Below are 14346 nucleotides of genomic sequence, written 5' to 3'. Positions count from 1 at the left end.
TTAACAATACCTTGGTTAAACATGTAGAAAGAACTACAAAGCAGGATAGTACCATTTGTAAAACACTGTAAGTCTGTAACTGATATATAATAACAGAGACATTATATGAAAAATACATTTCTTAAACATGTACTCTGACCGATCCCTAACAGAAATGGTACTCCTGCCGATCCCTAACAAGTGTTTGCAGTTTTGAACTAAGATTCAGTTCTAGTGTTGGGACCCCGATTCTAAGTCACACCGATCTAGCATGTAACACCTCATATCACTTTGCGGCCTCACGCACAGTATCCCCATGGGTGTCGCCTTACCATGGTCCGGGACCGTTTGCGCCTTTTGGCTCACGTATATGATAGTGTCGCTAGCATCCATATAACAAAGAACCTGGGCCGACATGGCTAGTCGTGCACCCAAAGCGGCACAGACCTATGGAGACAGGTATACATGAATCACATCGAGCATGTCGGTCAACAGCGTATGAATCTAGGCTGTAGCACTGGGCTAACAGGACTCCGGAAGTCACCGCATGACATTTCCCTGAAGGGACAAACATAGGAACAAAGTGGAACACATGCCGACCAGTCAAGTGTTCTGAGCAGTAGTGCTGGGCTAGCAGGACTCCGGTGAACCGGGCTGTAGCGGACTACTATGGCTCAAGGAAGCACTAGACTACATTTCCCCATAAGAGAGGCTGCCAAGGATAAACAACTAGATTGTCGGATCCCACACATAGCAATACATGTCACACGTACGCATAACATGCAAGTATGTGCTGTACAACATGGCATCACAACATAACGCAAACTCATATAGATAAAGGCTCAGAAGAGCCACATAGCATTAATACAAACAGGGGTCACATGACCCATCATTCAGAGCATACAAGCAACGGAAGCATTACATGTCTGCGTATAGACAAGTACAAAAGAAAAAGGCCGAGAAGCCTGACTATCTACAAGTCCCACCAAGGTACAAGATCGTAGCTGAGGTAACAAGCTACTCGTTGAAGTCCAAGCGGTACTACTAGTGAGACAGATGTCTCACCTGCAAAACATAAATAAAGCAAACGTGAGTACAAAGGTACTCAACAAGACTTACATTAGATCCTATCATACATGCATTGTATCAAGAAGGTAATGTGGGGTTTAGTTGCAGCAAGCCAGCTTTGACTCAGTGGCTATCCTGTTCTACGACAACGAGAAACTTCTTTGAGGTGAGACAGCGCACACGAGTCCACTAATCACCACATCAATACACTACTATGGATTCATTCCCGTCTTTCCTATGAGAAGGACATCCATAGCACTCACACTTGTGTTGAGCATTTTAGAGTATCCACTTTAAGCTGTCTATGTACCACGTAAGCATCCAAGAAGTCCATAACTGAGGACACAGCTATTCGAATAGATCATGATAACCCTGCAGGGGTGTACTTCTTCACACACGCTCTCACCACTTATCACCATATACACATCATGTATCTCGGCAACCTTCAAGCGGAAGCCTAGCGAGGGTGTTGGCCACGACCTGACTAACCACACAAGACTCTAGTCCAGGTTTATCACCTATTCGGGTTCCATCCGCAAGGAGATCCGGCCGGGGTTTCGCTCACGGCCCCAAACGATGTGTACAGGGTTCCCGAGCCCACCATCCGGGTGCCACTTGGTACATCGGGCCACGTGTGCCTAGTCTGTCCCAAGTCCACCCTGTCGGGTGCCACTCGGTAGAAAAATAGCGCTACCTACAAACACTAGAAACTATTTGCAACTCCTGGGCAGAGAACAAGGCGGTTAATAAGTCGAGAGAGCTTGGAGCGCCCGGAGCCCAATGTGTGGTAGTAGCTAGTCATTGGACAACTTACATAGAACTCAGTTCTTAAGGACGTTCCCAATGAGACAACCCACCATGTACTCCTACATGGCCTCTCACCGCTACCTTTACCAAATCATGTTTACACGCTTAACTCCCAGCACCGGATCATATCATAACACTCCAATTCATTCCCGATGAATCAGACCTGACATACTCTAAGCAATAGCAGGCAAAGCATGGTAGGAACACAACATTGCTCAATCAACTCCTACACATGCTAGGGGGTTTTAACTATTTACTGTGGCAATCACTGGTCATGCAGAGGAATGGTTTCAACTACCGCAACATAAAGTAGCAGTTGAATCGTTGTTGTCCTAATGCAATAAATGAGAGCAGGAGCAAGAGAGTAGGATTGTATCGGAATGAGCAAGGGGGGTTGCTTTCCTGGTAGATCAACAGGGGGGCACTGCTCCTCAGACAGGTACTCTCGAACACTCTCCGGAGCAGGACCTATCGAGAAGGAACGGTGTCGGCCATCAAACACAAGCATATGCAACAATATGATGCATGAACATGTCATGAGTATGTGATTTTGTTGGAGTTAATGCATCTAGCTTTTATTTGGTTGAAGTCCATTTGAACCAAGGGTTAAAAGGCAACTCCAAATTAAGCTCTTAAATATGCCATTTATATGTTTTCATATATATACAGCATGTATAGGTTGGTTTTTCATGCATGAAAAGGGTACAGATGGATAGATTGAATTTTTCTGATCATTTTTCATATATAAATTATTTCAATCTGAGCTACGGTTGAATTTCTATGAATTTTTGAAGTTTATAACAATTTCTGGAATTTCCTGATTTATTTAAAACCAAAAAATGATATATTGTGTCAGCTTGAGGTCAGCACTGCGTCAGTAGTCAACCCGGGTCAAACCTGACGTGTGGGGGCACACATTAGTGTCATAGTTAGTTTAACCGAGGGGTTATTTCTAATCTAATTTAGATTAGTGTCGCTGGGGCCCACTGGTCAGTTGCTCAGGGGTTTAGTTAGAGGATTATTAGCCTTAAGCTAATCACATGACCCATGGGGCCCACCTGACGGCCGGTGTGGTCAAAGGGGTCAAACCCCACCGGCGTTTAGCCGCCGGCGAGGCCGAAATCGACGGAGGGGCTCGGGATTGTCGCTCCGGCGGCCAAAAGCACGGCGGAGACCACAGGCGAGGAGCTGGAGCTCATCCGCGTCGGATGGAGCAAGCGGGAGGGCACGGGGTGGCCGGAGTTCGTCAGAGCGGGGCTCGCGGCGGCGGCCGGAGTTCGGGCGTCGAACGAGTCGACAGTGCAGAGCATGGCAGGAGCCGCGGTTAGGTGCGTCGGACTCGTGGGGGTGCGGGGAGTGCGTTAGGCACCAGCGGTGACCAAAAGGTCACCGGAGTGACGCCGGCGTCGAGCTCATGCGGCGGAGCGGCTCGGCTCCGATAGAGGAGGCGGCTAGAGGAAGCGTACGAGCGCGGGGAGCAGTGGAGAAGATGGCGGAGCTCATAGGGAGTCAGATGGGCGGCTCGTTTGGCTCGGGGAAGCGTCGGAGCGAGCAGGCGGCGAAGGGGATCTCCGGCGGACCGAGGTTGAAGAAGAGGTCGGGGGAGCCGCTGCAGGGCGCGTCTGCTCGCGTGGCTTGGCGGAGAGGTTGCGGGCGAGGTGGTGGAGCTTTTGGACACAACAACTAGGCGAGGGGAGCACGGTGGACACGACAACGGCAAGCGGTGGCGACGGAGCCATTCGGGGGGGGGGGGGGGTGAGAGAGAGAGGTCCAGGGGAGGAGGGAGAGCGAGGGAGAGGAGGAGAGGGTCGAGGGGTTTTTAGGGGGGTGCGTGTCGCCCTCGGATGCCTCCAGCGGCGAGCAGGGAAGCGGGAGGTGGACGGCGTGTGCTCGCGCATGGCGGCCATGCGCGCGTCCTCCTGGCGGGAGGAAGACGACAGAGGAGGAGGCGAGCTAGGCCAGCTGGGGCGCACAGCTGGGCCAGTTGGCTGCAGTGCCAGGCCAGCAAGTGGCCCAGGTAAGTCCAGGTAGTTCCTCTTTTTTTCTCTATTTTGTTTTTGTTTTCTATTTTCTGACATTTGTTTTGATTTAATAAAAATACCAAATCATTTTATTTAATCCTGTCAAATTTTGCAGGGACCTAAGGAATTAATCCAAAGCCCCTCACCAAAATTCAGAATTATTGGACAATATTTGTATATATAAAAATATTTATCCAACGCAAATAAATACTGGATTAATTCCAAATGCCCAAAATAAATACTTATGAGCTCTTTAAAATATTGGTTTTATTTTTATCTCTGTCCAATATTTCCAGAGAGCAACACGAGCATTTTCTTGGACCCTTTTGGAGCAATTTTTACTTGGGTCATTTTCAGAAATAATTCTGAGGGTTTCACAAATCCCCATTTCAAATTTAAATGGAATTTAAACATGATGCAAACATGAAGGGCTAGCCTAGGTCATACCAGAACTGGAGATGTGACAACTCGCCCCCACTCGGAAGAATCTCGTCCCAAGATTCAGGAGTCGGCGGAAAGAAAGTGGGGTACTCAAGTCGAAGACGATCTTCACGCTCCCAAGTAGCTGCTCTCTCGGAATGATGAGACCACTGAACCTTGAGAAACTTGATGTTATGACATCGAGTGACAAGCTCTGCTTGATCAAGGATGTGAATAAGGTACTCTGGATAGGTGAAGTTATCTTGAAGATCAAGCGCTTAGTGGTCCACTTCGCGGATGGGATCCGAGAAGCAACGCCTGAGTTGAGAGACGTGGAAGACATCATGAACTCGAGAAAGATGTGGGGGTAGTTCCAACTGGTAGGAAACCTCTCCTCGTTTAGCGAGAATGAGAAAGGGACCAATGTAACGAGGAGCCAACTTGCCCTTGATACCGAATCGATGGGTACCCTTCAAAGGAGTAACCCGAAGGTAAGCTTTGTCGCCAATTTCATAAGCCACTTCCTTATGACTATGGTTGTCGGTGTCAAAACCGACGGATCTCGGGTAGGGGGTCCCGAAATGTGCGTCTAGGCCGGATGGTAACAGGAGGCAAGGGACACGAAGTTTTACCCAGGTTCGGGCCCTCTCGATGGAGGTAAAACCCTACGTCCTGCTTGATTAATATTGATGATATGGGTAGTACAAGAGTAGATCTACCACGAGATCAGAGAGGCTAAACCCTAGAAGCTAGCCTATGGTATGATTGTTGTTGTGTATGTTGTCCTACAGACTAAAACCCTCCGGTTTATATAGACACCGGAGAGGGTTAGGGTTACACAAAGTCGGTTACAATGGTAGGAGATCTACATATCCGTATCACCAAGCTTGCCTTCCACGCCAAGCAAAGTCCCTTCCGGACACGGGACGAAGTCTTCAATCTTGTATCTTCATAGTCCAGTAGTCCGACTGAAGGTATAGTCCGGCTATCCGAACACCCCCTAATCCAGGACTCCCTCAGTAGCCCCTGAACCAGGCTTCAATGACGACGAGTCCGGCGGGCAGATTGTCTTCGGCATTGCAAGGCGGGTTCCTCCTCCAACTACTTCATAGAAGATTTTGAACACAAAGATAGTGTCCGGCTCTGCAAAATAAGTTTCCACATATTGCCATAGAGAGAATAATATTTACACAAATCTAATCTGTTGACGTATTCCGTAGTGTGACACACCACGGCCAAGCCTTTATCCGAGTCATTTCATTATCCCACCTCAGTGCGTCATGCGAGGCGGTTTCCCTGGCACGTCTTGTTAAAGTAGAGATCGTGTCCCCTTATTCCGGGATTCTCATCAATACGGGCATGGGTAACCCAACCGCGCCATTGATTACGGCGCTTGGAGATAAGCGAGTTTTACCAGGCTGGTGGGGACACGTAGTTGCGTCCACCCATATAAGGGGATAAGGATCCACCTTTTCACCTACGCCTTCTTCCTCCCTTGCTTATCTATTCTCGCGCACTCGAGCTCCAGCGCCCAAGTCCGCACTCCCCACCTCAACCTTCTCCAGCCATGTCCGGAGCGGAAGGCAAGTCGATGGTCTCCTCCGTCACGGAGGGACACATCAAAAAACTGAGGAAGGCCGGATACTTGTCTAATGACATTGCATACCGGCTTCCTGAAAAGGGGCAACTCCTCCCCACCCCAAGGCCCCATGAGAGGGTAGTGTTGCTTCCCCACTTCCTCCGTGGACTGGGCTTTCCGATCCACCCATTCGTCCGGGGACTCATGTTCTACTATGGCCTGTATTTCCATGATCTGGCCCCGAACTTCATCCTCAACATGTCGGCGTTTATCGTCATGTGCGAGGCTTTCCTCTGCATCCGCCCCCATTTCGGCCTATGGCTCAAGACTTTCAATGTCCAGCCAAAGGTGGTGCACGGCAACCAGGCGGAGTGCGGAGGCGCCATGGTGGGCAAGATGCCCAATGTCTTATGGCTCGAGGGCTCCTTTGTGGAGACCCTGAAGGGGTGGCAATCGGGGTGGTTTTACACCACTGAGCCGCGCAACCCTAAGTGGGTCGCAGCCCCCGAGTTCCGGTCCGGACCCCCAATGTGGCTCACGTCTTGGAAAGAGACGGGCCTGTCGTGGGGCAGCAAAGGAGAGGTGACTGGACTGCAAACATGCCTCCAATCCCTTTCGGAAAAGCAGCTCAAGCTTGTCAACGTAATCCAGGTTATGCTCATCCGCCGGATCCTCCCGTGTCAACAACGGGCCTTCAATCTGTGGGAGTTCAACCTGGTGCAGCACCGAACTCTGAACAGGCTCTTCGACACGACGTACGAAGATGCCTGGAAGGTGCTCTTCAAGGGCGCCGAGGCTCCCGCATTCGCTATAGAGGATCACGGATTCAACGCGCAGCGTCACGCTAGCGCGGTAAGTTGTTTGTACCTTTTACAGGGTATTAGTTTTTCATAGTTTGAATCTATGCGGGATCTAAGCTCCCTTATCTTTGACAGGCTTGGCAGGCGAAATCCGGACAGATCAACTGTCCAGCTCCTTTCCCCGAAGACCCAGCCGATGCCCGCTTGGCGAAGCTGCTGGTTCCAGCACCCTATGTGGTGCCGGAGAAGAAGGCCATGAAGAAGGCCACGGGGACTCGAAAGAGTGCCCGGCGCCAGGAGGTGTCGGGTTTATCATCCGACGGCTCCGAGGCGCCTTCCTCCCGTGAAGACGAGGAGGAAGATCAAGAGACCTCTCCCCCTCCAGCGGGAGGAGAGAAGAAAATGAAGGCCACCCTCTCTGGGGAGGCCAGAGGGTCCAAAAAGGGGAAAACCCTTCCTCCGGACTACTTCACCGACGCCGATGACGGCGGAGAGGAGTGGCCGCTCAGGGCCAAGCCCCTGGCGAAATTGTAAGTATCCGGATACCAGAGTAATTCATAGTATTCATTTATTGCACAGCTTTCCCTTATGTGAATATGATTATGAAGCCCACCCAAAGACCGGCTCGACGCATCGTCGAGCGGTTCACTAGACTCGTCGGATGTGAATTCGCTTCCGACGGCTTCCTCCCCCGCCCTACGGACGACGCCGAAGTGTTGTCTCAACAGGTTCCAAGCCGGGAGGAGGTGGTCCTGGAGGCGCCGCAAGGCGACCTCCCGGACTCCAGGAGTAAAGGGGATAAAACCCCCCAGGGCTCCAAGTCTGGCTCAAGGCCAGACACCGCTCCGGAACCTTCAAAGGTTCCAGAGTCCGGCGGGCGACCTCCTTCCAAGAGGAGCAAGCCCACTGTGCCGGTGACCCCCGTCCAACCAGGGGCGCCGGACAATCTATTGGAGGTGCTCGAAGGCGCCTCCATCGATGAGAAGCACCGCACTATTATGAGTGCGGTGGTCCAGAAGGTTCAGTCCGCCAAGAGCGGACTGACTGAAGCTTGTACTAGCCTTTTAACAGGCTTTGAGGTAAGTAAAGAATGTGTAAATAATATTACCGCATAGACAATAGCCCCTGATGCTCTGGTTGGCGTTCGGGAAGAAAAGCCGAATAGAGGATCAAATAAAAGTCGCAGAAGTCTAACAAAAAGGAGTCAATATGCATATGCAGGCTTCCCTGCTGGTGTCCGCCGCACTGACTGCGGAAGTGGACACGCTAAAGCAGAACCTCGAGCAGTCCGAGCAAGAGCTCGGGTGTGTCAAGAAGCAGCTCGAGGATAATGAAGGTAAGAAATACCTTGTTTAAATATACATAAAAAGGTGCAATTGCAAAAAATGAAAGGATTATCATGGCTATTGTAGGGGCCACGTTTGAGGTGGCGACTGTCGGTGTCAAAATCGGTGGATCTCGGGTAGGGGGTCCCGAAATGTGCGTCTAGGCCGGATGGTAACAGGAGGCAGGGGACACGAAGTTTTACCCAGGTTCGGGCCCTCTCGATGGAGGTAAAACCCTACGTCCTGCTTGATTAATATTGATGATATGGGTAATACAAGAGTTGATCTACCACGAGATCAGAGAGGCTAAACCCTAGAAGCTAGCCTTTGGTATGATTGTTGATGTGTATGTTGTCCTACGGACTAGAACCCTATGGTTTATATAGACACCGGATAGGGTTAGGGTTACATAGAGTCGGTTACAATGGTAGGAGATCTGAACATCCGTATCGCCAAGCTTGCCTTCCACGCCAAGGAAAATCCCTTCCGGACACGGGACGGAGTCTTCAATCTTGTATCTTCATAGTCCAAGAGTCCTGCTGAAGGTATAGTTCGGCTATCCGAACACCCCCTAATCCAGGACTCCCTCAGTAGCCCCTGAACCAGGCTTCAATGATGACAGGTCCGGCGCGCAAATTATCTTCGACATTGCAAGGCGGGTTCCTCCTCCAATAACTTTATAGAAGATTTTAAACACAAAGATAGTGTCTGGCTCTGCAAAATAAGTTTCCACATACTTCCATGGAGATAATAATATTTACAGAAATCTAATCTGCTGACGTATCCCGTGGTGCGACACACCACGGCCGAGCCTTTATTCAAGTCGTTTAATTACCCACCTCAGTGTGGTATGCGAGGTGGTTCCCTTGGCACGTCTTGTAAAAACAGAGATCGTGTCCCCTTATTACGGGATTCTCATCAATACAGGCGTGGGTAACCCAACCACTTCTAGGACTCCTAGATCATAGGAAAGTCCAAACGGACACGGGGAGGACGCTTGATATCCACCCTCTTTATAAAGGGGCAAAGCTTTTACCTTTTCCCTCCTGTGCTTAATCGAATCCTCCCCCCGCCTCAAGCTCAAACGCCCAAAGCTCAAGTCAGATGCTCCGAACCTTCAGTCATGTCTGGATCCAGCCTTCAAGGCCGATGGATGCCCTCCTCCGTCACGGGAGAAGACATCAAAAAGTTGAGGGAGGCCAGGTATCTGACCGCCGAAATGTTGCATCGGCTGCCTCCCCGGGGGCAGGCCGTCCCTTCTCCCAAACCCAACGAGAACGTCGTGTTTGTCTCCCACTTCCTCCGAGGTCTAGGTTTTGCTCTAGATCCTTTCTTCAGGGGCTTGATGTTTTATTACGGGCTAGATTTCCATGATCTAGCTCCGGACTCCTTCTTGCATATCACGACCTTTGTTGTCGTATGTGAGGCCTTCCTCCGGGTTACCCCCCAGTTTGGCTTATGGCTCAAGACCTTTGAAGTAAAGCCAACGGTGATCGAAGGGCAACATGTAGAGTGTGGAGGCACCTCAATACGCAAGATGACGGGAGCTCCGTGGCCCAAAGGTTTCCATCCCAGAGGTGTCTGCATTGTGGCAAGAGGAGTGGTTCTACATCACGACTCCTAGAAGCGCCAAGTGGGCAGCCGCCCCCGTTTTTCGCTCGGGCCTTCCACCACGACTGATGTCATGGATCAGCAGAGGACTGAGCTGGGGTCCAGCCAAGGACGTGCCTTTACTGCAAAGCCGCATTCGAGATCTCTTCAACGCCGATCTCAGTTTGGTTGCAGTAATACAAGTTATGCTGGTTCGTCAAGTCCAGCCTTGCAAACGTCGGCCCCTTCGCTTGTGGGAGTTCAATCCCGAGGGTCCGCATGCCATTCAAAATTTTCTCGGCCTGACGCATGAGAATATGTATAAGTCATTCTTTGGACCTCAAGTAGAGTGTCCGGAAATCACTGAGGACGTGGGCCTGAGCAGTAACCACGCCGCTGAACAGGTAAGGAATTTTCCGGCCGAACATATTATCTTTCCTTCGTTACGAAGTTATTTCTGAGAGTTTACTTTTTCGACCAGGACTGGCTAGCAAAGGCGAAGTTGATTCGGTGTTCGGCCCCCTCACTGAGGGTTTGGAGAATCCAGTATTGGAAAAGATGCTCCTAACCGCACCTTGCCCGGATCCCTTGAAGGAAGATACTGTGGAGGGTAATGTGGGCAGACGCGGGCCCCCAACGCTGCCTATTCTAACCGAGGGAGCGAGCGTCTCCGTGAAGGAAGACGACCGGAAGAGGAAAAGGACTGCACCCGGGAATTCGGAAGCCGAAGCTTCCAAACGGGAAAAGAAATCTTCCACCGGGGGCCCTACCTTGGGGGGCGCTGCTGCCGCACAAAGTCCGCAGGGGGATCAATTCTCCCAGGAGTCGTAAGTGACCCGAAAACTTTAATAGTACAGATATGCCATCCTTTTCTTCTGAGAAAATAACCACCGCATATATTTGTGCAGTTCGGGCCTTTGCCCCTCTCAAACGAGCTCGTCTTGGGGGGATCTTCTTCCGGAGATGATGGAGAGCGAGACGCCTCCTCTGGACTCCTCCGCTCCGGAAGCGGGCGACCCTGAACTGTCGTCACGGAGGGCCTCTCCGAGTGCGGAGAGGCCAGAAGGTGATCCAATTGATCCCCGAGGCTCCCAGTGTCCAGCTCCCGAAGAGAGTAGACAAAAGAGTCCGGCGTCGTCTAGTGTGCGATCGGACGTTCTGAGGGAGTTGGTGGGGCGAGCGGCCATCTCAGATGATCACCATGTGCTGATGAATATGGTGATGGAGAGGATATCGTCCGCCGAAAGCGGATTGCATGAAGCTTTTATGCGTCTACTAACAGGCTTTGAGGTACGTAAAAAGGAATGTGTAATAGTCCTGCACATGTTAGGTGTGCCCTGTGTAGATAGTAGCCCCTGAGACTCTGGTTGTCGTCGGAAACGATGACGAATGGAGGATCATACTCCCAGGTAATAACCATACTGCCTTTATGTGCAGGAGATGGAAACTCCGGTGGCTAGCCGGACTAGCCAGTTTGCCCGTTTAGAACGGTAGTTGGATGCGGCGATGCCGACATAGAGCTTGTTAACAAAAGGCTTGACGAGGCGCAGGGTAAGTATCCTTGTCTGGTAAGCGCCACATAGGAAGAGTATGATGCCAGTGTTTTTAACATGTTGTGACTGCAGATGGAGCTGCCAGTGTTGAAGCCTTGCGGGCGGAACTTGCCCGAGCCAAGGAACAAGCAAGATTGGGTAATGCGGCTGCTTTGAAGGCGGCCGAAGAGTTGCGAGCCGAGAAGGCCGCACATGGCGAGAGCCGGAAGAAGATGGCCAATATGGCCGTAGAATTAAAAGCCGCCGTAAACCATTGTCGGGCTCTTGAAAAGGAGAACCAGGCGAAGGCATCGAACCTTGAGAAGGCTGCTGTAACGGGAAAAGACCTTCGCACTGCTATGAGGGCAAAGAAGGAGGAGCTGCAGGAAGCCGGGGATATTGTAGCCGAGAAGTCCTTTATGCTGCAGAGGAAGTACGGAGATCCACGGTATGCCCCTCTGGATCGGCTGTGGAGTTCGGAGGATGCGTATATGGATCTGGCAGCGAGCGTTGCCGATGCGGCCAAGTACTTCCAGAGTCAGACGGACCGTGAAGTAGACCAGCTGTTTTGGAAGCAATTCCTTTCTCCTGAGCGTCCGCTTTCATTGACGGACCAATTAGCCGAATGGGCCGAACTGAATAGGTTGTCCGGACTCTCCATGAGGTCTGTTGTGGATCAACTATGGCCAGGAAGGTCAAAACTGAGGAACTATTTCAGCTTGGTGCAGCAGGTCCTCGATGTGGTACCGCGCATAAATGCGATTAAGAGGTCGGCATGCATAGAAGGCACACAGATGGCCTTTGCCCGTGCTAAAGCATACTGGGCAGAGATGGATGCTACCACTGTTGCGGCGCAGGATTCGGCCATAGGTCAAAGGGCTGCTGAGCACTACTTTGAGGAAGTTCTTGAGGGTGCTCATTTGATAGAGACCCAGTGCTCAAAAATATTATGTTTGAATGACATGTAATCTCATTGTAAGCGAAATGCTTTTTAGATTTTTATAAGGCTACTTTTATACTTTTGCCTGAAAGTAATGTGATGCCTCCTGGGCGGCCGTTTATGTATACATGTGTATAACCTGAAAGATTGCAGTCATCGGCTTCAACCCCCACGCATATAATGCGGAGGTGTTCGCAAAAACATGCGTTCACACTTAACCCAACGTCTTGGTCCTATTAAGGAGGTGATAGCGGAGCGAGCAAGGCAACCAGACTATAATGCTTTAACACTTTCACTTAGCCATAGGAGTTTGACGGTGGTGCTACTAGATAGCCCCTGGTGGCTCCGCACTCTCCCGATCCCGGGGTGCGTATATGCCTAGCCGGAAAGCGGCCCTTCGTTAAGGCAGAGGAATTCTAACATTCCCATGGGTCATCGAGTGGTTGACCAGTCTCACGCTAGATCAAGACAGTCAGTTTTCGGCTTTCTCTACTGAGGTGCTCGTCCAGATGAACCAGGGCACAATCGCAGTAGTTCTCCTAGTGCTACCTTAGCCGGTAAAGCGGAACGTAAGGCACCAAAACACAGGAGCCGGGCAAACCCAACATTTGACCAAAGACAATGATTCAGAGCTGATGCATATAGGGCCAAACTCGCGACGCCGAACAATCCCTAGGGTATTCGGTCTTTGTGGTATAAACCGGGCCTGAAGAATGGCCTTTGTAAGAAGCCCCTTGTGTCCAAGTACGTGCATTGTTCTGGCGTGGCCACATGCCAAGACGTCAGCATCCTTCCCAACGGTGGATATGTATCAACAAGAGACAGTAAAAAAGGTTTACATAGGGTCTTAATCTAAAAAGAATCCTTGGGTCGGGTCCCTGCTGCACGTCTGTGCTTGTGTCTCCGTTGTGCCGTATCCTAGACGGGTGTAGCACGATGATCATCTGTAAAAGAGAGGAATTTAGGTAAAAAGGTTGTCGTGCAAAAGGATAGTTTTCTAAAGAAACCATGTATAATTCAAGATAAGAAGAAATCGCCACTCGTCTGCGTGCGTTGAGCCCCTTGTACTTTTGAAAGATAGGGGTGTGACCGTTTATTCGATATGAGTAGCGGCGCCGGACTTGATTAGTTGTGTCTGAGGTCTTGACGACCTATTGGATGCTTTTGCTGGTCCGGGCGCCTTTAGTGTGCAGCTGCCAAGGCAGCCTCACTCTCTTCGGCGCGCAGAGATCGCTTGATACTTCCGTGCACTAAAATGATGCCACGTGGACCGGGCATCTTGAGTGTTAGGGATGCGTAGTGTGGTATTGCATCAAAGCGAGCAAAAGCTTCGCGTCCGACTAGTGCTTGATAGCCACTTTTAAACGGAGCGATGTAGAATGTTAAATGCTCGCGATGGAAGTTATCAGGGGTGCCGAATATAACTTGTAGTAGGAGGGAGCCCATACAACGAGCCCCTGGGCCTGGCGTTACTCCTTTAAAAGTAGTATTTCTATGGCGAATTTGTGTTGGGTCTAACCCCATATCCGCGGATTGTATCCTGATATATTAGGTTTAGGCTACTGCCGCCATCCATCAAGACTCGTGTGAAGTGGTATCCTCCAATTACTGGGTCTAATACCAGTGCAGCCCATCCTGCGTGCCGGATACTTGATGCGTAATCACGATGGTCGAAGGTGATCGGTTGAGACGACCAGTGGCGGGACTTCGCGGCGACAGGCACTTGGGTAAATTTTTTAGGGAGTGCCGCATTGTTTTTTCTCTTGATCACGTGTAACACGTTTACTGTTTTGACTTCGGGTGGAAATTTCTTTTGTTCCCCCTTGTCTTGTTTGGGAGGTTCGTCCTCGTCTTCACTTGGTGTATCCTCCCTCTTGTGTATGGTGTTAAGCTTGCCGGACTGCTTGAAGACCAAACATTCTTTGTGGGTATGATTAGCAGGTTTGCTAGGAGAACTATGGATCTGACATACTTGGTCCAGAATTTTGTTGAGGATGGACAGTTCATCCCTGGTGCCTTTGGAAGGCGGCTTTTGGTTTGCCCGAGGGACTTTGAATCCAGCATTTATTGCCATGCCCTTCATGTTGTCTTCTTTATTCCGGCATTTGTTATTTCTATTGCACCATGATTTCCCGTTTCCATCTCTAACTTCAGATGTACTGGGGTCGCTGGTGCAGCATCTGGCTAGCCAGCTGTCCTCACCCACGCAAAAGCGAGTCATGAGGTTTGTTAATGCGGCCATCATTCTCGGTTTGTTTTGGCCGAGGTGTCTGGCGAGCCATTCG

This window comes from Triticum aestivum, chromosome 1A (assembly GCF_018294505.1).
Source record: "Triticum aestivum cultivar Chinese Spring chromosome 1A, IWGSC CS RefSeq v2.1, whole genome shotgun sequence".
NCBI lineage: Eukaryota > Viridiplantae > Streptophyta > Magnoliopsida > Poales > Poaceae > Triticum > Triticum aestivum.
The sequence above is the reverse complement of the archived record's forward strand: the minus strand, read 5'-3'. Positions refer to the sequence as shown.